The sequence below is a fragment of the Miscanthus floridulus genome, chromosome 5 (assembly GCF_019320115.1).
Source record: "Miscanthus floridulus cultivar M001 chromosome 5, ASM1932011v1, whole genome shotgun sequence".
NCBI lineage: Eukaryota > Viridiplantae > Streptophyta > Magnoliopsida > Poales > Poaceae > Miscanthus > Miscanthus floridulus.
This window is the reverse complement of record NC_089584.1, coordinates 88293921-88320345: the sequence shown is the minus strand read 5'-3', so window position 1 is coordinate 88320345 and position 26425 is coordinate 88293921. Positions and strand designations below refer to the sequence as shown.

Below are 26425 nucleotides of genomic sequence, written 5' to 3'. Positions count from 1 at the left end.
TGGAGTTCACAGCTGGGATAGGATTGTGCAGCATGACGATGCCATGCTCCATCATGGCTCCGGACCTGTACTTTTTGTTCATGATTGTACGGTGGACACGGCAGGAATCACCTTTTGCCGAGCAGCGTCTCTAGAACGCAGCGCACCTCTGCGCCGCGTGTTCGTGCCCGTGCCACTACTGCGGTACTGTCAACGGTCGTCGCTGCCTTCACATGTCCTACGGGCAGTCCCGCCTCCAACTCATTTGTTTGTCCGCATACTCATGCACAAATCCAATCATCTATACTTATATAAAAAATAAATTGTTATATCTGCAAATCTGTGATCAACATCTTATACTTCAAAAATTTGTGCAACGATAATAATTTGTTGGTTCTACATCCCCTACAAAGAGAAAACCAAAACACAAAAAGCTATGACTAAACAGTCTAAACTTCTGTAACATGCATCAGGACAGTATACAGGCGCTGGTTGTCACAGGACAGGGCAGACACTGTCAGGGCCCAAATTCACCCCTCTCGCCGTGGGGCACGATGCCAGCGGGCAGTGCTCCCCGTCCGCGCGCCCGGCCACCAGCTGATGCAATGTTTCGGTTCTCCATCGACAGCGTGAAGTAGAGGAGCACCCCCATGAACGCCACGCCGGCGTCCAGCGCCGCCGAGAGGATGTAGTTGTACCGCTGCCACCACCGCTCCCTGTACCGGAAGACGAAGAAGTTGAAGGCGACGCCGATTAGCAGCTACGCGTTGTAGTTCACGGCCGTCGCGACGATGAGCACCAGCAGGTTGACCATCCGTATCCAGCGCTGCGCCGGGAACGCCCTGTGGAGCGCGTACACGACGGCGGGGCCCGCGGCGCCGGCGAGGAAGAACGACGACACGGCCGTCCAGTCAAGGGTGAAGGCGCCGAGGCCGAGGCCCCTCATGCCGGAGCCCAGCTGCTGTGCCGTGACCGACTTGGAGAAGATCCAGCAGAGCCAAGACACCGCGTACCACAGGAAGCTGCAGGCGAGCGCCACCAGGAAGAACTTGGCCCGCGACATCCTCCTACGTGAGCCATCGGCGGTGGGCTCGTCCTCTTTCTCGTGCAGTGCGCGGAAGAGGGACACCTGTACGAGCGTACCGGGCCACAACATGTGCGCGGGCTCCACCACGTTTTTGCGCATGAGCCCCGCCCAGCCGTACCCGAGCACCTGCGTGGTGATGATGAGCAGCCACGCCGGGAAGAAGGAGATGGACCGGCGGTAGAAGGCGCGGATGATGTCCACGATCATGACGGCGTAGGCGGAGCCATTGCCGAAGGCGCAGCCGGCGTTGGCGAAGATGGAGATGAGCACGTGCTCCTTCATGTTGAAGGGGCCCGGGTTGAGGCTCCACTCCCCGCCGCCGACGCCGAGGAGCGCGGGGGCCTTGAACTTGCGCGCCGGCAGCACGCGCTCGAGGAAGTGGCCCAGAGAGAGCGAGGCCACCTTCACGGTGATCTGCGTCACGATGATGGGCTCGGTGCGGTACGAGAAGAACTGGTTGAGGAAGCTCAGGAGCACGCAGGAAGGACACAAAGCCCGAGCGCCCACATCCGGAACGTCCACACCGGCAGCGTCGTGTCGTCGCCGGTCGGCAACGTCATCTGGACCTCCTCTATCGGCGAGGCATCCTCGTCCTGCTCCCCGTCCCCGGGGCCACGCTCGATGTCGACTATCTGGACCATCGTGGATCGTGGATCGTGGACGTGTGCTTGTTTGGTTGCGGCGGTCTGCAGAGACGTGAGACGTGAGACATGGACATATATATAGTTGTGCGCGCGGTGCAGGGTTTGGGTGTGCGAGAGCGAGACGGACTCGGGAGGCTGAGTCCGAGGTGGCAAGAGCAACCGGACACAGCGTGAGAGGCTGAGGGCCTGTTTGGTTGGAGACTGCGTGACTTGCCTGGTAAAATGTATTGCATGAAAGTTGTCTGGAGTTTCAATGAAATTTGCCTCACGAGGCAAGTAGAGAGACGATGTGTTTGGTTAAAAATCTGTGCCTGACAAGTTTAGTAAAGAGAGAGAATATATTTTCTTATATATACAACTAATATTGTTAGAGTAATATACACTATAATAATATATTAGAATATAAATCAATGATTTTTATGTATATAAATAATATACATAAAAATATAATTATTTTTAATATTTTATTTATAACAATTCGTGCAGATAATTATGGAACAAATAGAAATTAAACATAGCAATAATGACACCGTGATAAGCGATGTTGAGTGATAGAATAGAAAACAGAAAAAAAAAAAGAACAAAACGTAGATGACATCATTTCACCGAGAAGCTAAAGAAAAAAAAAAAGGAAAGAAAGATGGAAGAGGCGTCATACAGTATTAATTATCACCAGGCAACCTGCTCCTATACCCAGGCGCTCATTTTTTTATGGCCTGGCTGTGGCCGCCCTTGCCTGGTCCAGGCGTGTATCCAGGGTTCAAAGCAAACGCAGTACAGGCAACCTTCAAGCAGGTGTTTGCTCAGACACGATCGATCCAGGGTGCAATCCAAACAAGCCCTGAGAGCGTGCAGTGTCCGAGACGATTTGAACCGGGACCTCAAATTCATTTGTATAGTTTACAAAATTTTGAAACCAAACACATCCAGAGGTCATCCAAAGATGTATTTTTCATAAAAATTTGAGATGCAAACACATGAAAAATCAAATGTACTCCTAATTTGAGTTTACACATATGGTTGTTTTCTACTCCCTCCTTCCCAAATTACAAGTCATTTTAATTTTCTTGAGAGTCAAAGCATCTTAAGTTTAACCAAATTTATATAATAAAATAATAACATTTATGATACAAATAAATATTATTAGATTCTTCAATAATTATATTTTCATAGTATACCTATTTAATGTCATAAACCTTTGTAATCCTCTCTATAATTTTAGTCAAATTTGAAATGCTTTGACTCTTCAAGAAAGTTGAAACGGCTTATAGTTTGGGACAGAGGGAGTAGATAAGATTTGATGAGCCTGATTTTTTTTTTGTTTGAGGCACTACCACATAAAGCATTTGCGAAGGCGGTGAAAAAGCATTTTCAGAGACAGGGGCAAATAATCACTATTAATTAATCATCCGTTTTCAAAGGCGTGCTTAAATGCTCAAACAAGATAAATCTTTGTGACTTGAGTGCTAAACCAATGAAGTCCCACACATCGACCCATCGATCGACCCACTAATCACTGTTGTGGTTACGAACCCACGACACCACCTAAGGAGCAAAATCAGATAGTTCAAAAGTCAGAGGAGGCTAAAACTAGTTTCCTTATTGTGGAGACAACTCGGACTTTAAAACTAACTCCAAGTGTCTCTTTTATATCATTCCGTATTGATAGGAATAGAGATTTTGATGAAAAAAATCCACCATTCTTCAACTAGATCTCCAATTATTGTTATCCCTTATTTTGGGTTTCTAGTTAGCTAAAGATAGAAAGCAAATATGACTCTCCAAAGCATGCACAAAATATTAAGAAGGTGTTAGAAGGTGAAACATATATAGAGAACGATTTTTCTTTAAGTGGCTCTCCAGATGAGGCTCTAAAAGAGTAAGTTTAAAAAAGACTCTTGACGCACTCTAACAAAAATTTAGGGATATTAAATGGACTTTTCCCCCAAATTCCACATGTGCTTCTCTTCTTTCTCGTCTCACATCCGTCGTAAAACTTACCCAATCCAACAAGCATATGCACGGGCCATCGATGTTGGTTTGCTCTAGTAGAACTCCTATATATTAGCCTTTTATTTAAAATAAGTTATGAGATGGCCCGGGCCGGTTGAAACAACGTTGTTCCTTCTCCTTTCTGTGGCTCCACGACATTTAATCCTCTGTCTCTCTGTGCGTGCGTCTTCTTTTTCAAAAATCCTCGAGTTCTGAAACTACCACTTGTCCATATATATCCTTCTTACCGTTGTAAGCCCTTATTTAGTTGGATCCCAAAATCCAAAAAGTTGCTACAGTACCTATTACATTGAATGTTTACGGCCCGTGCATGGAGCACTAAATGTAGACGAAAAGAAAAACTAATTGCACAGTTTAGTGGGAAATTGCGAGACGAACGTTTTAAGCCTAATTAGTCAATGTTTGGATACTATTTGCCAAATAAACACAAAGGTGCTACAGTAATCCTAAAATTCAAATTTTGCGAACTAAACAAGGGCTAACTTGTAAGGTAAATTAGCATTTGCATTGACCTTAACACCCCCGGCACCGGCAGTGTTGTGACGAACGCACGACGCTGCCAGAGCTTTCTGGTAATATATAATCTGGTCTGCCTGATCCACATCCAGATCTCACTCGCGTCCTTCCGCTTCTCCACTTCAGCCATGATGGACTCTTCGCCTAGCTGGACCCCTCTAGTACGGTATGGACACGCCACCAATACGAAGACGAACACAAGGCCTCGATTCGTGAAGCGCTACAGATTCACATCTAGATCCACATCCAGATCTGCGTTGCGCTGCATCCTAAGAGAAAAATACTATTCTACCTTATAATTCACGGTCTTATACGAGCGAACAGGCTCCATACGGCTACACTGCACTACACACGTGACTAGTGCAGCAGCAACGAGGCAACCGACGAGTTGACCGGATTATTCTACGCTGCTAGCGCGCGGCGCGATCCACATGACGTAGGGAGAGCAGGAGACGTTCTCTGGCCCAACTCGAACCGCACCGATAACTGTTTCTCACAAGGCGCGTATATGTTCGTAATTTATGAATCAAACAAAACTAGGGCCCTCTTTGTGCCTGACCTGAGGTAGTGCCAGGCAGTACACATGATGACTTTTAAATCGTAATGCATTGACTTTGTTTGGAGCTTGCTTCACGCCATTCGTTAGGCTGAGCGATACTCCATCCGTCTATAAAAGCACGTAAGTAAAATTTAGTCTCTATCAATATTGCATCGGACGTTGGATAATAATTAGAAGTATTAAATATAAACTAATTACATAAATAAAGACTAATTCACGAAGATAAACCTATTAAGCCTAAGTAGTCTATGATTAGCGAATGTGATGCTACAGTAACCAAATACTAATCATGGATTGATTAGACTTAATAAATTTGCCTCGTAATTTAGTCACGATTTATGAAATTAGTTTTATTATTACCTCATGTTTAGTCATTCTAATTGATATCAAAACATTCGATGTGACTGGAGATCCAAACACCGCCTAAATTTAAACTCTATCCCTTATTTAGGAAAAAAAATCGAATTCTACATTTTTTTTCTAGGCAGGCAGAGGCTAGCTGTCAGGTGTCTCAAAGGGGATTTTGGCTCGTGGGATGCACCGGCGTGGGGTGGCTGGCTACTGCATTGGAGAGAAGAAAGTATAATTTTGCGTGGCTGCTAAGTTTATGTCGAAAAGATAGACTTGTATCTTTTTTTCCCACAGAGGTAGTATTTCTAATGGGCTAAACATGCATACGAATCAATATATACCCGATTACACAAGGAAAAGAACGTGTAGCCTGCTTCCTGCAATATACAGAAGGTTCGATTTGCCCTCCAAACTTGTCTTTAAATTTGGCAAAAGGGCAGATCCAGTGCCGAAGGCTCCTACATAAGTGAGGTCTGGGGAAGAAAAAAACCGAGGCAAGCATTCATCTCTAAATCTACGGAGAGGCTGCTTCGAACTCTCGCAACTTGTCACTAAATTTAAAGAGAAAAATTTTGTTGCAGGACACTATTCAAACATGTAATATGCTGTTGGACACCACCAAAAGCATAATATGCTTAGTATAATTACAAAAACATGTACAATTGTCGTAACACACTGTACCAATTATTTTATTTAGTTTTTTGTATTAAGGAAAGAGAAAGCGGGAGAAATAACTTTTTTCTTACTCATCTTCGACTTCCGACTGTTCACCAATTTTTGCCGTAACACAATAGCGCCGCCTTCTCACGTCCTCAACTAGCGCCGGTATGGACCAAATAAAGCTGCAAAAGGCATGCCTCTGTGGACACACAGAACAAGTCTCTTTTATGGTTTTGGAAAGGCTTCGGAGCAAAATTGAGAAAGTTTGGTCAGTACACATAGGCACTCTTAAGAATTTAGGCATTTTATGTTAAAATTAATCCACAAAAATAATAGCAAATTTGTGACGACAGATATGTGAACGTGTGTGATTTTACTATTACTCAGATTAACAGCAAATATGTTCACGAACATCATACTGATCATAGCAAAAAAGAGATTGAATTTAACCAATTTCAGAATGGAGATGTACCCTGCGGAGGGACCCATGCTCAAGGCACTGGTGGCTCCAGTCTCACTCATGGTGAGTTGCTCGAAGTCGTGGGCCACAGTCGGTGCAAGAAGATGTACGTAGTGCCGTTACTCGAACGTCCAACGGGAAGTAGACGAAGCCAAACCGAGGAATACTATGGGCCAAGAATTAATTGATTTATTAAATAAAATATGGACCTAAACCCATATAATATTCAACAATCCTACTAAATTCTAGGGTACATAAGAAATGCTCTCAATTCTTTCTATCGTTTGATATAGCAGTGTTTCGATGGAGACTGTTGGAAATATGTGCCTAATATACATTCCAGATTTTGTTTGGAGGAAAAACTCATAGATAAAAAATGATGCAAGCATATAACACAAGTAAACAGGCAACATACTGACTAGAACAGGATTGCGCGAGGAAATTACTCAATGATCCCGCGCAAAACGTAGTCGAACGTGTTGAAGTAGATGTTGCAGATCACCAAGCGGTCGCGTGTAGACGCTGCCCAAAAACCTGATTGCCGCCCCGTGCAGGAGTCTCGCGGCAGTGGTTTCGGAGATCCCGCTCTCTTCAAGTCCGGTGCACGCCGAACTCAAAGGTCGACGAGGCGCAGCAGCGAGAAGCTCAGCACAGCGAGTGGGAAGGTGAGCGTGTGAATCCGTGCCCTTCAACCAGAACGTCTCCTAGTTTTATAGGCCTTCATAGTGCATCAATTCTCTTCATCAAGCAGTAAAACTGCCCAATTTAATGACAGAAAATGCTGCAATCAAACAGCAGAAATTGACACACCTTATTACTGTTTAAAACGGCAGTTTCAATCACATTGAAGCGCCATTACGCTCAGCATAAAAAAATAGAAACTGCACAAATAATAGCCTGCTGTACACGTACGCGTCGCGCTCGTCGCAAGTCACAAGTCACGCGATTTTTCACGCGAAAAATGCGCGCGAGCTGCGCGTGCGTGTAGCAACAGTCTCCTTCTCTCTCATTTTCACCTATTTTGCATAGAGAGGAGACTCCCATATTTAAGCAAGGCAACCTCTCCTTGAATTAGCAATATGGGACTATAGGTTGTGCATGCTTTGGAATTTTTAGATTAGGCCAAACATGGGCCTAAATCCAACAATCCCCCACCAATTCCAAAGCTGCTGTACTGAACATTCTTTATATATACCAGATTTTCAGTATAAGTCTCGTACGGGTTGAACTTACGTCTAGATCAACCAGGTCCATCTTCCAGCAGCTTGTGAATGGACTAAGCCTTGAATTCATAGCTTTTTGCTGTCAGATTTCTCTTGAAGATTCAACTGGTACTAGGCTGCAAGAACGCCAAGTCCAAACGGAGTTTTTAAAGGTCTTGCTCCTCGATCTTCTCATGAGCTTTCCAAAGAGTACCCCACTCTCATGAACTGCGGCCTAACAGTTTAGCTCATATAGGTGTATTTATTTTAGGTATCCTGTAGGACGATACCTTTTCCCTCGGTGGACACTAGAATACATTAAGGCATAATAGCCAGCCTTCCATATAGAAGAGAGTACATTTCATGGAACATGGGTAATTTTATTTTTTTTAAACAGTCTGTACTCCCTGTTACAACAGTAACTTATTTTTCTCATTTTCCAAATCAGGGATCTCCTATCAAAGGAAATGAGTTGCCATTACTTTGCAACTAAATGGGTCTCAACCCCATGTCCATGTTTGCAACAGAAATCGCTGTCCGTGCAAGCCCTTTTGTAAAGGGATCTGCGAGATTTTTCTCACTGCGAATATAATTCACAGCAATTACTCCGGAGTTTTTCAGCTTTCTAACAGTTTTAAGCCTCTGCTTCACATGTCTCGAGGACTTTAAATTATCCTTAGTACTTATAACTTTGATCAATACCGTTTGGTTGTCACAGTACATAAGGATTGTCGGAACTGTTTTCTCTACCAGTGGCAAGTCTATGAGTACCTCTCTTAGCCACTCGGCCTCAACAGTAGCCGTGTCAAGTGCTACAAGCTCAGCTTCCATGGTCGACCGCATCAAAATGGTCTGTTTACATGACCTCCATGTAATTGCAGCACCTGCTAGTGTAAACACATAGCCACTCGTGGCTTTAATTGCATCCGCATCAGAAATCCAGTTGGAATCACTATATCCTTCCAATACAGATGGATAACCAGTATAGTGAATTCCATATTCAATTGTACCTCTCAGGTAACGTAGCACTCTCTCCAGTGCATCCCAATGATCCTTCCCTGGATTAGAAGTAAAACGACTTAATTTGCTCACAGCAAAAGATATATTAGGACATGTTGCACCAGCGAGATACAAGAGGGACCCAATTATTTGTGAATATCTCAAATGGTCCAACCCTTCGCCTTTATTTATCCTTAGCTTTACACTAGCATCGTAGGGCATAGGGGATACTTTGGCATTCTCAAAGCCAAAGCGACACAGTATTTTTTTCCACATAATGAGATTGATTTAGAATAATCCCATTCTCATTTTTGATATACTTAATATTCAGGATAACACTTGCTTCACCCAGATCCTTCATGTCGAAGCATGAAGATAAGAATGATTTGACCTCGTCAATCACAGCAGTGTTAGTCCCAAATATGAGTATATCATCCACATACAAGCACAAGATCACTGTTTGACCCCCACCATGGCGATAGTATACACACTTATCTGCTTCGTTTACAACAAAACCAGCAGAGGTTAAGGTTTGATCAAATTTTTCATGCCATTGTTTGGGTGCTTGTTTTAGGCCATATAATGATTTTAACAATCTATAAACTTTACCCTCCTGTCCCTTAGCCACAAAACCATCAGGTTGCTCCATATAGATTTCTTCCTCCAACTCTCCATTAAAAAAAGTTGTCTTTACATCCATTTGATGAATGTGTAGACCATAGGAAGCAGCTAACGCAATGAGCACCCTAATGGTGGTTAACCTAGCCACAGATGAATAGGTGTCAAAATAATCTTCACCTTCTTTCTGGGTAAAGCCTTTGGCCACAAGCCTCGCTTTATATTTTTCAATCGTGCCATCTGGTCTCATCTTTTTCTTAAAAATCCACTTACATCCAATAGGTTTGCACCCAACAGGACGTTCAGTGATTTCCCAAGTCTCATTTGTCATGATGGAGTCCATCTCGCTATGGACTGCCTCTTTCCAATAGTTAGCATCCGAAGACGCACAAGCATCAGCCAGAGTCGTAGGCACGTCATGCACAAGGTATACAATAAAGTCATCTCCAAAAGATTTCTGAACCTTTTGTCTCTTACTCCTGCGCGGAGTGATGTCTGAATTGTTATCCTCCTCATTATTCTCTCGCAGAGGTATGTTCTCAACTTGTTCAGAGTTAGGAATGATTGCATCCAGATTTTCTAAAGTACTGCTACTTGGTCTCATAGGAAAGATATCCTCAAAGAAAGTAACATCCTTAGACTCCATTATTGTATCTACTATAATCTCTAGAGTATCGGATTTAACTACCAAAAATCTATGGGTAGGACTATTCTGAGCGTATCCTATAAAAATGCAATCGACTGTTTTTGGCCCAAGTTTCCTTTTCTTCGGCTCTAGAATGTTGACCTTCACCAAACATCCCCACGTTCACAGAAAGTTGACATTGGGTTTTCTGCCCCTCCATGCCTCGTATGGAGTTATGTCACTTCTCTTGGTGATAACTCTATTGAGCACAAAATTTACAGTCAAGATTGCTTCCCCCCACCACATCTTTGGCATACCGACACTCTCTAATAAGGCGTTCACCAAATCTGTAAGTGACCAGTTTTTCCTCTCAGCTACACCATTTGATTGTGGTGAATAGGGTGGTCTAAATTCATGGATAATCCCATGCTCAGAACAGAAATTAGAAAAATCATTAGAGATATACTCTCCTCCCTGATCATCTCTAAGTCTCATAATCTTCTTTTCTAACTGGTTCTCAACCTCTACCTTATATATTCTAAAATAGTTCAGCGCTTCATCCTTAGACTTCAGCAAGTAAACATAACAGTAACGTGTTGCATCATCAATAAAAGTAAGAAAATACTTTTTCCTCCTTTAGTCAAAACACCATTCATCTCACATCAATCAGAATGGATCAAATCTAGTGGTGCCAGATTCTTCTCAGACTCTAATGCCTTAAAAGGTTTTCGAGGTTGTTTTGCTTGCACACAAGTTTGGCACTTAGAATTCTTGACTATGTCACATTTAGGAATTAACTCAGATCTGGACATTCTAGCAATTGTATCAAAACCAACATGATAGAACCTCGAATGCCATACATCAGCAGAATTTTTATTCAAACCAGTAGTAATATTCAAACTATAACAAGAATCCATAGTACTTAGGTAGAACAAGCCTCTGCTGTCATAGCCTTTTCCTATAAAAGCCCCAAATTTAGACTCTACAACTTTATTCGACTCGAATACTAGCTTATAACCACTCCTACACAGGAGAGACCCACTCAGCAGGTTCTTGTTTATCGCAGGTGCGTGCTGGACATTCTTCAATTGGATGGTTTTCCCTGAAGTGAGCTTCAGATCTACCGTACCAACACCAAGAACAGAAGCATGCGTTTCGTTTCCCATTAGGACGCTGGAAGTCCCTGCTGCCTGATATGAAGAAAATAATGAAGCATCAGAACACATGTGAACATTTGCACCAGTATCAACCCACCAGTCGATAGACTGAAATGCAGAATAAACAACAGGAGATTTACCGTACCCTCCTGAAGTCGAGGCCTCGCCAATGGTCACATTAGTGAACTTTTTGCTCAGTTCAGTGGTCCTGTCCTTGCGGTCAGGACAATCCTTGGCAAAGTGACCAGGATTACTGCACACAAAACAGGTGAGATTCTTCAGATCCTTCTTCTCTGTTTTCTTCTCTATTTTCTTCTTTTTAAAGCTAGTAACCTTATTCGCCTTAGGACCCTTCTTCTTGTTAAATTGTTTCTTGTTTTGAACAAAATTGGCACTGTTCTACACGTTCTTCACCTGCACATCTTTTGCCCTTGCCTTCTCTTCCACATCAAGAGCTACAATGAGATCTTCAATAGAAATCTCTTCTCTTTTGTGCTTCAGAGCTGTAGCAAAATCACGCCACTCTGCAGGAAGTTTAGCAACAATCGTTGCTGCAACAAACTTTGGAGGTAAAGCACATCCCAAATGTGCAATCTCGCCAATCAGAAGTTGGAGGTCGTGTGCTTGAGTTACAATTGATTTAGCACTGTCCATGCTGAAATCAAAGAACTTTTCACATACATACAGCCAGCGACCGGCTTCGGCTTCTGCATATTTTTGCTCCAAATCCTCCCATAGCATGGTGGCCGATGAGTAATTCATATACACATCATAGAGTTGATCCGCCAAAATGGTGAGGATGCAGCCCAATGCGGTGTTATTCGCATTCTCAAACTGCATGGTCTGTTCCTCTGTGATGGGAACACAGGGTATATCACCCACCACAGCCCCAATGACATGAGCCAAAACTTGGCCCTTGTCTACCATCTGCGGAAGTTCTCACCTCCAAACCTCTCAGGTTTCATGGCATCAGATGCATTATTTGCCATTGCTAGATCACAGAAATAGGCACAATTAGGTTTTTGGAATGTTGGAAATATGTGCCTAATATACATTCCAGATTTTATTTGGAGGAAAAACTCATAGATAAAAAATAATGCAAGCATATAACACAAGTAAACAGGCAACATACTAACTAGAACAGGATTGCACGAGGAAATTACTCAATGATCCCGCGCAAAACGTAGTCGAACGTGTTGAAGTAGATGTTGCAGATCACCAAGCGGTCGCGTGTAGACGCTGCCCAAAAACCTGATTGCCGCCCCGTGCAGGAGTCTCACGGCAGTGGTTTCGGAGATCCCGCTCTCTTCAAGTCCGGTGCACACCGAACTCAAAGGTCGACGAGGCGCAGCAGTGAGAAGCTCAGCACAGCGAGTGGGAAGGTGAGCGTGTGAATCTGTGCCCTTCAATCAGGACGTCTCCTGGTTTTATAGGCCTTCATAGTGCATCAATTCCCTTCATCAAGCAGTAAAAACTGCCCAATTTAATGACAGAAAATGCTACAATCAAACAGCAGAAACTGACACACCTTATTACTGTTTAAAATGGCAGTTTCAATCACATTGAAGCGCCGTTACGCTCAGCATAAAAAATAGAAACTGCACAAATAATAGCCTGTTGTACACGTATGCATCGCGCTCGTTGCAAGTCACAAGTCACGCGATTTTTCACGCGAAAAATGTGCACGAGCTACACGTGCGTGTAGCAACAGTCTCCTCTCTCATTTTCACCTATTTTGCATAGAGAGGAGACTCCTATATTTAAGCAAGGCAGCCTCTCTTTGAATTAGCAATATGGAACTATAGGTTGTGCATGCTTTGGAATTTTCAGATTAGGCCAAACATGGGCCTAAATCCAACAACTGAAAGGTCCTAATATGGCTAGAGGGAGAGTGAATAGCCTATTTGAAAATATACAAGATCACTAGAATAATTTGATTAGTATGACAAATAGCGAAATACAAACTTGATCTATCTCTACAAGGGTTGCAAGCCACCTATCCAACAATTCTAGTCACTATAATCACTAGGCATACAAATGGCTAAGTCACTACTCACTAAGAGCTCTCATACTGGCTACACTAAAGAGCTCCACTAGATGATCTTAAGCTATAAAGCAAGCTCTCAATTCTAGCTATACTAAAGAGTTTGTTACAACTACTTTGCGAAAATGTAAAAGAGTGAGTAGGGTGATTATACCGCCGCATAGAGGAGTGAACCAATCACAAGATGGATATCGATTCAATCATCGGGAGAATACCAAGGGCAAGAGACAACTAATTTTTCTCCCAAGGTTCACGTGCTTGCCGGCACGCTAGTCCCCATTGTGTCGACCAAAACTTGGTGGTTCAACGGCTAAGAGGTGTTGCATGAACCTCATCCACACACTTGGACACCGCAAGAACCTACCCTCAAGTGAGATAACTCAATGACACGAGCAATTTACTGGAGCTACCTTGTGGCTCTCCGCCGGGGGAAGGTGCAAGACCCCTCACAATCACTGGAGCTGGCCACGGACAATCATCAACTCGTGTCGAAGCTCCTCCACTGCTCCAAGCCATCTAGGTGGCGGCAACCACCAAGAGAAACAAGAAATCCACAGCCATAACGATCCCCAAGTGCCACTAGATGCAATCACTCAAGCAAATGCACTAGCAATCACTCACAATCTCACTATGATGATGAATCAATGATGGAGAGGAGTGGGAGGTGTTTTCTTAGGCTCATAAGGATGTCAAGTATGTCAAAATGCCAAGAGAGTCATCCCCAAGCCGGCCAAACACTATATATAGACATCCCCAAAGGAATAGAGCCGTTAGACTCTCACTGCTACTTTTCACGGGGTGACTAGATGCGCAGATGGATGTGACTGGGCGCACACGCCCAGCGTCTAGATGTGTCTCCTCCATTCAACCTCCACCGCACGATCTCAATGGCTAGAATCTAATCCCCAGCAGTTAAGTCATGACCGGACGCTCCGTATACGCCAGTTGACGCTCGAGCCCTCAGCGTTCGGTCGTTTACAGAGAGTAACCAGGGCACGAAAATACTAACCGGACATGTCAAGTCAACGTTGACCTAATGGCCCCTAGTGTCCGGTCAGCTCACAGTGTTTACATGCGCGCCTACCGAGCTGACGTCACCGTACATCACACTTTACCTGACGCTGCACCGTTGCGTTCGATCGCCACTCGCGTCACCTGTGTAGAAGATGACCGAATATGCAGGTGCGTGAAAACATATGTCCGGTCGCTCTCAGCCAGCCACACTGCTTTGCCTAAAAATGATGGGATGCGGCGCTAGAGTCAGGTCCAACATCCGGTCAGGTGTGAATGGGGTTTTTTATCATCTTCACCTGAAAAGGGTTTATCATAAACCATGTTAATTAAATATGGGCGTAGCTCATAGCCAAGTGTTAGGATAGGTTTGAAGACTCTTTTGTCTGTAGGCTTGCACTCATGGGTCCAACATATTGGTAGATAGGGGTGGATTCTAGATCCATGGTAAAAAGGAAAAGATAAAAGAATAATGACACAAGAATAAGCTAGGTTTGAAGTTAACACAACAACCGTTTCCCCGGCAACGGCGCTAGAAATGCTTATTGGTATAAATTAATGTACACAGAATAATCTGCAAGTGTACGCATATTATACTAATGTAGCACTACACCGAGAGTACCCAGTTTTATATCAAACTCGAGAAAACATGTGGAAGAATAACTAAATCTAACTTATCCCAACTTCACAATCAAGGTTAGATAATATGAGCGTAGAGGAGATTTCTAAGGTCTTCTAGTTCTAACTTCGGTAAGCTTTGTCTTCTATTGTTCAATTCTAGGGATATTACTAGAGAAAACACAGGCAGAGTACATTTCCTATAGTAGCAATGTCCTGCTAGGCCTACTAATGAGAGGTGGACTACAGAGGATTCAACAAGGCTATAAAAGTCACCCTCACGAGTTACCACCGATCCAGAAAATAGGGTACATTCATGAGTAACCGAGTCTAAGCACCACGCTTACACTGTGAATACTACTTTAACCTAGGAGCTACAAGGATTAAAGTACTCAAAAGAGAGTCACAAACCTAAAGAACAATATGAACAAGATGCTTACTTGAATTAGAAGTTGATTACTAGAGAAATCTCAGAAGCAAGCTCAAGAAGAACTTGATTCTGCTAGGGTATAAGCCATAGAGAGAGCACAGACAGGCTGGGACTCATCTAAACTCTTCCCTCTCACTCTATCTCTCTATCTCTAATACAAGACTAGATCCTATTGAGGACTAATCTTCTCTTGATTGCTACCATTGATCCTGTTGGACATATGAATTAGGGTTTCTTGCTTCTTACCTCTTAGAATCAAATGAGGCTTCTCTCCCTGGAGGGGGGTGTAGGCTGGTATATATATCCTAGAGTGTCCAACATGAGCCCTTGGATCAAACCAACTTAAAGAATGGTGGAGATGCAATCCTTAGGGAACCGACATAACAATGAGACTGATAGGTGGGGCCCATAGGGGTCAGGCGATGGAACACCCTCGATGTTACACCCTAACAAACTACTGAACCATGTCATCAGCATCATGTTTATGTGATAAAGTGTGTAGATAAATTTCTTGTAACCTAAAATGACTAATAAAAATGCTAAATGAAAGTTGATTCAATAGCTCATGTATATCAAGTAGGGTTGAAAACCTATTTTTATGGAGCAAAAATACTATAGAACATATATGTGGCACCTAAATAAAGCTTGAAGTATAAACTTTGTAGATGGCAATGCAACTTTGCTGTAGAAAAATAATATTGCTAGCTAGTGTTTCCAATAGCTTAAAAGGGGTACTTGAAATCAAAACTAGATTAAAGACTTAGAAAATTCTTAAGTTTAAAAATAGTTTGACAGTATCAGGTTTGTGAATTTATTCTGAGAAATCTAGTTAAAGATTAGTACTATATTTTAGTTCTTATGGGTAGCCTAATATGCTCTCTTAAGCAAGGTGAAGGTGGCTTGGTTCCTAGATCAATCGTTTAGTTCTTATGGGTGCTTTAAAATTCATGCACACACTCAGGCTCGGGCCATCAGGCCTGGGCACGTGGCCGCATGCCAGTCGGCCAAGGCTGCCCTCGGTCTGGCCATGGCTTGGCCTTGGCTTGGCCATTCTTGGCCACAGCGCCTGCTGTTGGCCACTGGCCCAGCCAGCCACTAGCCACTAAGCCCGGCGACCACCCAGCCCCACCCATTGTTGCACTGCTGCCGTTGCAGCCCTACGTCCTAGTGGTACTGCTGCCTTCCCTGCTTCACACTATGGTGCAGCTGCTGCCGGTGTCATTGCCTCACCATCGCGTCTACACCCCCTTCCTTGCACTTCTACGCCGCTACTAGCCCAGTCCGATTCCCACCACAAACCTGAAGAACAATGTCAACAAGATGCTTACTTGAATTAGAAGTCGATTACTAGAGAAATCTCAAAAGCAAGCTCAAGAAGAACTTGATTCTGCTAGGGTACAAGCCATAAAGAGAGCACTGATAGGCCGGGACTCATCTAAACTCTTCCCTCTCACTCTATCTCACTATCTCTAATATAAGACTAGATCCTATTGAGGACTAATCTTCTCTTGATTACTAGCCTTGATCCTGGTGGACATATGAATTAAGATTTCTGGCTTCTCAGCTCTCAGGATCAAATGAGGCTTCTCTCCCTGGAGGGGGTGCAGGCTGGTATATATAGCCCGGAGCATCCAACATGAGCCCTTGGATCAAACCGACTTAAAGAACGACAGAGATGCAATCCTTAAGGCGGTGGAGAACCAACATAACAATGAGGCTGACAGGTGGGGCCCATAGGGCCTAGGTGGCCTCCTGGTGGGGCCAAGTGGCCCCATGTGTCAGAGACATATCCCGCTTTGGTGATTCACCTTCTAGAGTCTTCCTACGTTGATTATGCAGTGGAATTCCATGATTTCTTTTGACGAATAGGTCCTCATTGATGGTTTTCTGATTAAATCCTGCTGAAAACACAGATTTACCAAAACTTATGGAATTTTTCAATTTAAACCCCTAAGTCTACATTGGTGACCCATTTTAACCATTTATACAAGTTATATTGATGGTCTATGATGAATGTTAATTACCGTCAATAAACTCCCCCACACTTAGGCTTTTACTTGTACTCGATAAAAGGATGGATTACTTAGGACATAGCCTTAGGACAAGTCATCAACATAAAACTATTCCTAGTCATGCATGTACTGTAGGATTCAAAGTGTCTACCTTGAAACTTTGTGTGGTTGATGAATGGAATAACTTGAAACAGATCACCATCTTCCTTTAGTCAAGTCAATTGGAGAAACATTTTAAGATTTTTGAAAACAAAACATAGCTTACCTTCTTCATTTGTATTACTCTCAAATCACTATGTATATGTGGTATTTTTGGATCCTCACCAAGGCATTGATGACTTTACCTTCTTTTTACCTACTTCTAAAAGCTTATGTGGAGCTCAGCTATGGATAAATATGAAAACATTCTTGCATTGCATATATTGTAAAGTTGAAACAAGGATCCAAGGAGAAAGATGTCATACTCTTAGATCAAGATGTGCATATATATATATATATGATGGCTAAACTAATTCTACTATGCTCCTTGAAACATCTCTCTCTTGATTGAAACTTGGAAAACTTTTTACAAGAAAACATGGACTATCTTATTCATCTCTTTTTTTTCTTTTCATGTGGGCATCTAAGTACCAATTGTTTTCAATATCTCAGACACTTGTTCATATTTTCAATACCTTTTCTTTTTATTTCTTTTATGAATAACTTTTGCATAACTCATGTCTCTTTTTCTGCAATTGAAACTTTTCAAGAGAGACATTTACAATAACTTGGAGCATTTATCCAATCAAGCATTTTTTGTGTCTATTCCTAGTGTAGGAGTAGAACATTTTTGGGTGAATGGAAAACATTTTGTTGCGTACTCCCAGTGTAGGAGTAGCAGATATATATGGAGTGTACATGATCTTGATCTTGAGAGCATGATAAGTTTCTCAACAAGGATCACAAGGTTTGACCAAACTCAATACAAATGACAAGTAGTATATGTAGAAGGTTTCTCTAGTCTATATTTGGCTCTAGTAGGACATTGCTTACCACAAAGGAGAGGTGTAGCTATTCTTTTTACTTTTTGAAATAAAATTCTCCAATAATGAGACATCAAGAATCAAGTTCTCATTATTCTACTATATCTCATTCCACAATAACTTAAGTAACATGGGGTCCCTAATAATAAGTTTCCAATAGTAGCATGACTTTTAGGAAAAGTATTATGTGAGTCTATCCTTAAGTCATAACTGAAATAATCTTTCCTCATGTTTTAAAGTTGTTTATCAATGGATTCTTAATTCAGTTCGAAACGGAAAGCAAAACATTTAAAAATAGAGTGTATTGGGCTCAAACCTGACCGTGGACAAAGCGCGAGGCAAGGCGGTGTTATGATGGGTCGGCTGGCCCATAGAGGAGGTCGGGTGGTCCACTCTTGGGCCTGTTTCGGTCCAACTTTGGTGAGCGTGGTTTTTATTCTGTTGCTTTCTGAATTTCATGATTTTCGCGATCGAATCTCGTCTTGTTGTTGCGGTGTGCTTCCCCCACACTTATTTTCCTATATACCTTTATGCACAACATATGGAGACAAAACACATATCCAAAAGAAATAGAAAGCAGATAATAATAAGACTCTATTAATATATAAGGCACTTTATTACACAAGCACAAACTAAAAACAAACTTTTGATTACCTAACATGAACTTCAATATTCTAACAATCTGAGCTAAGCGAGTAACCTACACATAATATCTTTAAACACTTGACATAAACACACGCGCCTTATTATCGACTATCTTAATTCTCACTTCTTCATCTTAACAACAAAGTGATTTAAAGCATTAAGATCTCACTGTAGGCTCTTGCGATAAACGTGTTCCTCATCGATCCTTTGCTCTAGGATATACATGACATCGGAGAGGTCTTCAATCTTCTTCTCTAGGAGAGCCATAGTCATACTTGGACACTTCTCAGCCTCTAGGATAGGTGGAGATGGCGCCTTCCTCTTCTTCTCCTTCGGTGGAACAACCTTGATCTGATCTGGTATAGCGCGAACTCCATCAATGGTGGTACGAGGGGTGACCGACTTGTATTTTGCACATGCAACATCTCCAAATTTGTTGTTCTTCACTCCGACCAGCACCTCGTGTCCCTTCGAAGGAGGGAGGTTGATCTCCTTCGTCACCTTGATTGGCTTCTAGAGGTCTAGACGAGGCTCTTGTTGACATGGCTTGTCTTCAAGAAGTGGACGTGGCGGTGGGGAACAAGGACCAGATGACGGATGACTTGGGTGAAGTAAGATTGACTTGAATGAACAGGGGTAACTTTAGGAGGAACGATGGTCAGCGTAAGCATGTCGGGCTTCACGCTAGGATCAAAACCATAGGGGACGATCTCTTTATTGGCCATGGGATCTAGAGAGGAGGAGAGCTTTGCTACTGTTGGAGAGAGAAGGCTTTGATGGGATGGCTATGGAGGAGGCAGAGGCTCATTTATAATGGGGGGAAACTTACAATAGGGGTCAAGATCTATCCATACGAGGTCTCATAATGAAGAAAAACTGAATGCCTCAAAAAACTATGGGACTTTAACAAGGAAGGATCTAGAAGACACGAGAGAGTTGACCGAGCACGAGAGAGGCTAATAGTGGACCAGGCGGCCTCTAGGTGGGGCCAAGCGGCCCCACACATTATCATCTCGTGTGGGTTTTTCTCATGGTTGTTTCTTATCCCTATCTAATACCAAAAAGTATATTTTCATGTTACAAAACATAAGGGGGATGGCAGAGGTGTAAATCTATGGTAAAATCAAGAAATTTACCTCATCCAAATCCTCAGGTCGTTTTTTAGGTTCTAGAAAGATCTTAAGACGGTGGCCATTTACCTTGAATAACGTACCTTCATCATTTTGAAGTGTTACCGCTCCATGCGACGAAGTGCTTATCACCTTGAATGGTCCTTCATATTTGCTCTGAAGTTTTCCATGTCCGAATAATTTAACCTTTGAATTAAAAAGTAATACCTTATCTCCTAGGGTGAACTCCTTCTTCTTGATCCACTTGTCATGCCATCTTTTCATTCTCTCCATGTAAATCTTGGAGTTGTGATATGCTTTTTCACACCATTCATCAAGCTCAGAGAGGTGCATCTTTCTCTTAATTCTTGCGGCTTGAAAGTCTATGTTCCATCGCTTAATGGCCTAGTGAGCTTTGAATTCTAGCTCAACAGGTAGATGACAGGTCTTCCCATAGACAAGCTAATATGGTGACATTCCAAGTGGTGTTTTATAGGCCATTCTTTAAGCCCATAGTGCATTGGGTAGTCTATGCTTCCATGCAGTTCCCATCTCATTGATCGTCTTTTGTAGAATGTTCTTGATTTGTTTATTTGATGTTTCTACTTGGCCACTTGTCTGAGGGTGGTATGGAGTAGCGACATTGTGATGGATCCCATGCTTCAACAAGTAATTATGAAAATTCTTATTAGTGAAGTGAGTTCCTCCATCACTAATGACCATCCTTGGAATTCCGAATCTTAGAAATATTGTCTCTTCAAACATCTTCTTAGAGTTCTTTGCATCAGCAGCTCTGCATGGCATGGCTTCAACCCACTTAGAGACATAGTCAACTGCCACCAAGATGTATTCATAGTTCTTTGACTTCAGAAAAGGTCCCATGTGGTCGATTCCCCAAGCATCGAAGAGCTTAATCTGGAGGTTGTTGGTGAGTGGCATGGTATCTCTTAAATTAATGTTCTCATGCCTCTGACACGCTCCACACCTCCTAATGAAGTCTTTCATGTCTTCATACAAGGTTGGCCAAAACAATCCACTTTGCCAGATTTTTGAATGAGTGTGGAATGCACCATAATGTCCTCCATATGGTGATGAGTGGCATCGCTCAATGATCTTGATGCCTTCTTCCACTGGTACACATCTTCTAAGTAGGTCATCAGAGCAGACTCTGAAGAGGTATGGTTCATCCTTTTATTTTCCCTCGGTGGTACATAACCTACAACCATAAAGTTAACAATATTTGCGTACCAGGGGTCAGATTTCATGACCTTGAAGAGCATGTCGTCCCTCAGCGAATCATTGATGGGCAGTTCCTGCAAATTCTAAAACTGCATTCTAGACAAGTGATCAGCAACAAAATTTTCTACTCCCTTTTTATCTTTTATTTCTAAGTCAAATTCTTGGAGTAATAAAATCCATCTTATTAATCTAGGTTTAACATCTTTTTAGTGAGCAGGTATTTTAAAGCGGCATGATCAGTATAAACAATCACCTTAGCTCCTACTAAGTAAGATCTAAACTTATCAATAGCAACAACAATAGCCAGGAGTTCTTTTTTAGTTGTTGCATAATTAAGTTGAGGTCCTATCAGAGTTTTGCTAGCATAAACAATTACATGATGCTTTTTATCTTTTGTTTGTCCTAAAACTGCCCCCATAGCATGATCACTAGCATCACACATAATTTCAAAATGTAGCGACCAATCAAGGGGTTGAATGATTGGTACAGAGATGAGTGCTTTCTTCAGAATGTTAAAAGATTTCAAGCATGCATCATCAAACTCAAAGGGAACATCCTTAGCCAAAAGATTTGTAAGTGGCCTAGCAATATGTGAAAAATCTTTTATAAAGCGGTAATAAAAACCAGCATGACCAAGGAACCTATGGATCTCTCTGATATTTATGGCAGGAGGTAACTGTTCAATTACTTCAATTTTAGCTCTATCTACCTCAATCCCTCTTTCGGACACCAAGTGTCCAAGCACTATTCTATCTCTAACCATGAAATGACATTTTTCCCAATTAAGGACTAAGTGCTTTTCTTCACATCTTTACAAAACCTTGTCTAAATTTTTAAGGCAATCATCAAAAGTTTTTTCATAAATAGAAAAGTCATCCATGAAAACTTCCATGATTTCTTCAATCATATGAGAAAATATAGACATCATGCATCTTTGAAAAGAAGCTGGAGCATTACATAGTCCAAAAGACATTCTATGGTAAGCATAAGTTCCATATGGACATGTAAAGGTGGTTTTGCTTTGGTCATCTGGATGGATCGGTATCTGATGATAACCTGAATACCCATCAAGGAAATAGAAGAAAGAGTGGTTCGCCAATCTCTCCAACATTTCATCAATGAAGGGCAACAAAAAGTGATCTTTCTTTGTTGCCTTGTTAAGTTTTTAGTAATTTATGCACATCTGCCATCCAGTGATAGTTCTTTGGGGGATTAATTCATTCTTTTTATTTTTAACAACAGTCATGCCTCTCATTTTAGGCACAACTTGAACAGGGCTAACCCACTCACTATGCGACACAGGATAGATAATCCCAGCGTGCAAGAGTTTTAAAACCTCTTTCTTAACAACCTCTCTCATTACATTATTAAACCTACGCTGGAGCTCCCTAAAAGGTATAGAATTAGGATCTATAGGGATGTGATGGGTGTAAAGAGCAGGGCTAATACCCTTGAGGTCTTAGAGTAAATAGCTAAAGGCAGAACAATGTTTTTCTAAGATAGTTAGCAGGCGAAGGGATTCTTCCTGAGAAAGTTTATCACTTATGATCATAGGAGAATCCTGATCATTATTGAGAAAAGCATATCTAAGACCAAAAGGCAGGGGTTTAAGCTCAATGTTGGGCTTAGGTGGTTCTAGCAATTCATCTAGAGGCTCAAACTCCATGGGATTTTCATCTTCCTCCTCGATGAAGAATTGGGCATCATCTTCAAGGTTGGGTTTGATCAAATAGTCAAGAGATGCAACCTTAACCTCTTCCATTAGGTCTTCCTCAAGAATTAGCTCACTCTTAGCATTTAGAAAATGAGTAATAGGTATAGAAAGTTGAAAGTTTTTCTTGAGTCTTATATTCAACTTCCCCATTTATCCTTCTTGGATAAGTCTTTTAATTGATTGTCCTATCAACAAGTCGAACTCCACAATATCAAAGATATAAAAGCTCAAATGAACTTTGATTCCTTTTACCTGGATAAGGAGGACATACAAAATTTCCAAACTTGGGAGAATGTGTCCTAAAAGACTTTCAACAACTTTGTTGTTGGGGTTAATGGCATGTGTTTCAATAAATCAAGAGCAAAAGATACAGACATGATATTAATACCCACAACAGGATTGTAAAGAGCATCAAAAGGAGCTTTATTAATTTTGTAACGAATGTATATAGATGGTGAATCTAAATGAATCACATCAGAGGAAAGCTTTTATTCTTCTAACCATTAATTGCTTATAATAGACACTAGTTCTTTCATAGTCTTTTTAAGAAAAGCTTCTTCAGAAGGTCTAAAGGTTCTTCAGTGGATGATGATTTCCTAGACTTCTAGGGTCTCCTCATGGTATAGTAATTCGAGGTATTTTTATATTCATCAAAAAGTTCATCCTCGAATTCAAGCATAAAGTCCAAAATTGGAGTTTCCTCCTTTTTTGATGGTTCAGGATTTGTGATAGCTAAAATTGGTGATAGATCTGGTAAAGATTCAGGTTTAGCTATTTGGAATTCTTCCTCTAATGGTTTCTTTATTTGGAATTCTTCCTCTAATGGTTTCTTTTCTACTTCCTTAGGGATGTTCTCTAATATTTTTGTAAGAATGCTTCTCCCCGTATTGGCGAAGACATGCAAGAACGAGTCTCTTGAGGCCGTATTAAAAAGCTTCAAGGTTTTCCTATCAAGACCCATATAGAAGTGTTGAAGAAAAATAGGGTCTTGAATGGCAAGGTCAGGTCCAGTATTAATAAGAGTATTAAAGCGTTCCCATACTGTGTCTAGAGATTCTTTTTCTTTTGTTTAAAAGATAGAACATCTAAATGAAGTCTGACTACCCTAGAGATAGGAAAGAATTGTAAGGAAAAGCTAGAGCACAGGGCTCCCCATTCTCCTTGTCTACTCTGTATGGTGAGATTATACCAATGTTTAGCTTTTCTCATCAAAGAGAAAGGAAAAAGCTTCCATCATAAGGTTTCATCTGACATGCCCATAATGTGCAAGCATGCACAGGTTTGCTCAAACTCATTTAGGTGGGAATAGGGGTTTTCATCATCTTCACCCAAAAAGGGTTGATCCTAAACCATGTTAATTAAATATGGGCGCACCTCATAGCAAGGTGTTAGGATAGGCTTTGAAGACTCTTTTGGCTGTAGGCTTGCGCTCGTGGGTGCAACATATTGGTAGATAGGGGTGGATTCTAGATTCATGGTAAAAAGGAAATGATAAAAGATAAATGAATAATGATACAAGGATAAGCTAGGTTAGAAGTTAACTTAGCAACTGTTTCCCCAGCAACGGCGCCAGAAATGCTTGTTGGTATAAATTACTACACACAAAATAATCCGCAAGCGCACGGATATTATACTAATGTAGCACTTCATCGAGAGTACCCAATTTTATATTAAACTCGAGGAAACATGTGTGAGAATAACTAAATCTAAATTATCCCAACTTCACAATCAAGGTTAGATAATAGGAGCGTAGAGGAGACTGCTAAGGTCTTCTAGTTCTAACTTCGATAAGCTTTGTCTTCTATTGTTCAATTCTGGGGATATTACTAGAGAAAACACAGGCATGGTATGTTTCCTATAGTAGCAATGTCCTACTAGGACTACTAACGAGAGGTGGAATATAGAGGATTCAATGAGGCTATAAAAGTCACCCTTGCGAGCTACCACCGATCTAGAAAATATGGTACATTCATGAGTAACCGAGTCTAAGCACCACGCTTACACTATGAATACTACTTTAACCCAGGAGCTACAAGGATTAAAGTACTCAAAAGAGAGTCACAAACCTAAAGAACAATATCAACAAGATGCTTACTTGAATTAGAAGTTGATTACTAGAGAAATCTCAGAAGCAAGCTCAAGAAGAACTTGATTCCGTCAGGGTACAAGCCATAGAGAGAGCATAGATAGGCTGGGACTCATCTAAAATCTTCTCTCTCACTCTATCTCTCTATCTCTAATACAAGACTAGATCCTATTAAGGACTAATCTTCTCTTGATTACTAGCCTTGATCCTGGTGGACATATGAATTAGGGTTTCTGGCTTCTCAGCTCTTAGAATCAAATGAGGCTTCTCTCCCTGGAGGGGGGATGTAGGCTGGTATATATATCCTAGAGTGTCCAATGTGAGCCCTTGGATCAAACCAACTTAAAGAATGGCAGAGATGCAATCCTTAAGGTGGTGGGAAACTAACATAACAACGAGACTAATAGGTGGGGCCCATAGGGGCCAAGCGATGGAACACCCTCGGTGTTACACCCTAACAAACTACTAAACCATGTCATAAGTATCATGTTTATGTGATAAAGTGTGTAGATAAATTTCTTGTAACCTAAAATGACTAATAAAAATGCTAAATGAAAGTTGATTCAATAGCTCATGTATATCAAGTAGGGTTGAAAACCTATTTTTATGGAGCAAAAATACTATAGAACATATATGTGGCACCTAAATAAAGCTTGAAGTACAAACTTTGTAGATGGCAATGCAACCTTTGCTGTAGAAAAATAATATTGCTAGCTAGTGTTTCAATAGCTTAAATGTGGAACTTGAAATCAAAACTAGATTAAAGACTTAGAAAATTCTTAAGTTTAAAAATAGTTTGACAGCATCGGGTTTGCGAATTTATTCTGAGAAATCTAGTTAAAGATTAGTACTATGTTTTAGTTCTTATGGGTAGCCTAATATGCTCTATTGAGCATGGTGAAGATGGCTTGGTTCCAAGATTAATCATTTAGTTTTTATGGGTGCTTTAAAATTCATGCATGCACTCAGGCTCGGGCCATTAGGCCTGGGCGCATGGCCGCACGCCAATCGGTGAAGGCTGCACTCGGTCTAGCCGTGGCTTGGCCACCCTTGGCCGTAGCGCCTACTGCTAGCCACTGGCCTAGCTAGCCACTAGCGACCGAGCCCAGTGACCACCCTGCCCCACCCGCTGCTGCACTGCTACCACTGTGGCCTTATGTCCTAGCGGTGCTGCTGCCTTCCCTACTTCACACCGTGGCATAGCTGCTATCGGTGTCATCGCCTCGCCATCGCGTCTGTACCCCTTCCTTGAACTTATGTGCCGCTGCTAGCCTGGTCCGATTCCTACCACTACTTTGCACAGATGGCTGTGCTCGCCGGTGTCTTGCCATTTATGGCACTATGGTCGTGCGGGCCATGCCCGGTCGTGGACGCACATGTTTTGTCTATAGCATCTATGTGCATGTCTCACCGATCACGTTGACTGCCTCCCGCTAGGACAAGGCCGAGCTGAGTCCACCTACCTCTCTCTCCCCCTCTCTTCTACCATGGCTGAGCTGTGCCATTAAGTTCATTAGGGAGAGATCACCTCGAGGCAATTTGTCATGTCGCTGGCTCCATCATCAAGCTGCCTAGCTACCCATCCCCACCCTACCTTGAATGGCACCTGATCGAGCTCCAATTTT

General features: G+C 42.0%; 1 pseudogene; it reads right to left on the bottom strand.

Annotated features, from left to right (window-relative positions):
- Positions 1 to 593: 593 nt before the first annotated feature.
- Positions 594 to 1731, bottom strand: LOC136452542 (oligopeptide transporter 4-like; annotated as a pseudogene).
- Positions 1732 to 26425: the final 24694 nt, after the last annotated feature.